General features: G+C 44.8%; 1 pseudogene; it reads left to right on the plus strand.

Moving 5' to 3' along the window:
* The first annotated feature begins 738 nt into the window (after positions 1-738).
* Positions 739-2,080, plus strand: LOC149312772 (splicing factor 3B subunit 4 pseudogene; annotated as a pseudogene).
* The last annotated feature ends 1,005 nt before the right edge of the window (positions 2,081-3,085 follow it).

Raw genomic sequence — 3,085 nt, forward strand, 5'->3', positions numbered from 1 at the left:
GAGAATTCATTACAGATGAGTGGGATTCAGAAATATTAGAACACAAAATTGACTAGGAGAAGATGTCGCTGATCTTGACACTGCTATCCATTGCACTGATACTCTTAAAAAGTAGTATGTGTCCAGGTTCTCAAATGGCAGGGTTTCTATCGCCTCATAACCGGCTTTACAGCCACTATATTCCCTCATTTATTGTCAATCACATAGAATTAGGATAGCAATTTTTCAAGGAGTTTTTCACATAACATGCACCAATTTAACCATCTGTCAGTGTTACTGAAAGAAAGCATCTGCCTAACTGAATTCTGACACATGAAATGCAGCGGAAGTAATTCTAACTTTACTTTTCCCCACTTTTACTTTTCACAGGTCATAGCCACCTTTACTCTTATAATAATAGCTAGCTTTCTGACCCATGAACATTTTCAACTTGGCATTTTGGTCTCTTTATGGTAGTTTTTCAAACCTTCTCTTGTGTAGCTATTTCTGCTCCAGATTGTGACATTTTGAATAACTATGTGGTTGTTCTGTATTTATGGGTCAGTCATAATTTCCCTGGATTTTATATTCTACACTGGGAAAGTACAACTCCTTCTACACTCAGATGGGGATGATTCATAAAGCTCTGACAAGGTTTTATCTACATTGTGATTGTAAACCACTTTCCAACCTCTTTTACTGTTCTAGCTCCCATTGAAGCTGAGACTGTGTTTTATGCAGAGTCTAGGATCAGCAACAATGGACTGTAAATACCATTCCAGAACGATAGCTCTGAGACTTTTTCCAGATGTGCAAGATGGCATCACCAACTTCTTCCACCTAAGCACAAAAGGGCCAACAGTAGGTACGCCTTGCTTTCACGTAGCATCAAATTTCCAGTCTAGAATGGAAGTGGACTTGCCAATGGTCATTGTGCTTGGGCAGGAGGTGAGTGCTGGGTCCAAGATGGTAGTGGAACCCATCTCGGGAGGAACCAAGATGCCATCATGTATAATGGCAGCCTAGATGAAAAAGTCAGCAAACCTCTCCCATTGGAGCTCTTCCTCCAAGCAGGGTCAGTGGTTAACAATCATATGCAGACGGACAGAGTCATGAGCCAGCATCAAGGCAGTAATTCCTCAGAGGAGTTCCTTGTGATATTCCCAAGTGAGGAAGATGAAGACTATGCCATCAAGATCTTGAACATGATCAAGCTCTATGGGAAACTGATCTGAGTCAATAAAACTTCAGCTCACAACATGAACCTAGACATGGGGTCCCACATTTTCATTGGCAACCTGGACCCAGAGATCAACAAGAACTGCCTGCCTGGAAGAAGAAAAGCCCTCCCTTCAGCCACCATCTTGAGGGGAGAGAGGCAGGCTAGCTCCAACTGCCTGCCTGAAGAAGAAAAGCCCTCCCTTCAGCCACCATCTTGAGGGGAGAGAGGCAGGCAAGCTCCAACTGCCTGCCTGGAAGAAGAAAAGCCCTCCTTCCGACCACCATCTTGGGGAGAGAGAGGCCAGGGCCTGAAAGACTAAGAGCCCTCTTCCGACCACCATCTTGAGGGGGAGAGAGGCCTGTTATGTTTGTTTGTTTGTTTGTTTACTTTGTATTGTACTTCGTGTTGTACACCGCTTTGATCTAATTTGGAAAAGCGGTATATAAATAAACATTATTATTATAATTATTATTATTATTATTATTATTATTATTATTATTAACAAGAAGCTTCTGCATAATACCTTCAGCACTTTTGGGGTCATCCCAAAAGATCATTTGGGACCTCAATGTGAGCAACCACTTTGATGCCTCAGATGCCACCATCAGGGCCATAAAAGGGCACCTACCCCAGCACCATCTCCTAAGCTTTCAAGATGGACTCCAAGGGCAAGAGACATGTCTCAGCTGCCAAGTGCCACCTGGCCACCCAGAATCCTCTCTCCCAGGCCAACTGGTCCCACTTATTCTTTGTCCTTCCCCTCCATCTGTGCCAACCATGGGTATTACAACCTTGGGGCCTGGAGTCACCACACCAGGGGTCCCACTGCCTAGTTCATTCCCTCCATTGGTTCGCTCACCAGGAAACATATCCCAGTAATGCTTCTGGCCATGCTGCCCCACCCATGCCACCTGGTGCCAGAGTACTAACTTGTTAATGTATAGAGTGTATGAAAATGTTCAGATGTAACATTTTGGAAATGGTTATTCACTTTGCAGAAGCCTGGAATTGGCTGCAGCTGGGACTTAAACCAGCAGGTGATGTCCAAGGTCACAGTGTGTGCCAGAGAGCATGTAGCAAGATGTAAATATACTGTGTCATCTTTGCAAGGGGTTGGTTGAGCTGCTAATCAAGGCACAAGGTCGATTTTGCAAGGCAGAAGCAGGTGGCTGGCAGACCTTTTCCAGCCACCCACCAGCAAGTGAGGCTGAGACAAGGAATTGTGACAGAGACCCTATTTCTGCAAATTGCATCATCACTCACTGGTGGGAGGGGGTGGAAAAACATCCGCTAACATTAGGATTTAGAGAAAAGGCAGATTAGGCCACTGCACACCCCAGCCCTGATTCGGTCTCTGGAGGGCAAAAAAAGGAGCCACAAAATGCAGCTCCTTTTTGCGTCCTCTAAAGGGTGTTACAGCCACGCCAGTGAGGCTTTGTGACACCTTTTTGGTGCTGTTTAGAAGGGTGTGTGGTGTCATTGCATGAGGGGAACGCTCTGCCATGACTCCCCCCCCCAGAGACTGGCACTTTGTGCCAGTCTGTACCAGACTTAACTGAAAGAAAGAAGCTCATAGCATGAGCTTTCATAGATATAGAAACATAGAATCATAGAGATGGAAGTAGGGCCATGCAGTCCAACCCCTCAGCCATGCAGTAAGATACAATCAAAGCACCCATGACAGATGGCCATCCAGCCTCTCTTTAAAAACCCCAAAGAGGTAGACTCTACAACACTCCAAGGCAGGATATTCCATTGTCAAACTACTTTTTTTGTCAGAAAGTTCTTCCTAATGTTTAGGTGGAATAATTTTTCCTGTGGTTTGAATCCATTGCTTCATGTCCTTGTCTTTAGAACAGCAGAAAATGACTTTGCTCCATCCTC

Source organism: Sceloporus occidentalis, unplaced genomic scaffold, assembly GCF_023333645.1.
Source record: "Sceloporus occidentalis isolate IW3139 unplaced genomic scaffold, rSceOcc1.0.p SCAF_5, whole genome shotgun sequence".
Lineage (NCBI taxonomy): Eukaryota > Metazoa > Chordata > Lepidosauria > Squamata > Phrynosomatidae > Sceloporus > Sceloporus occidentalis.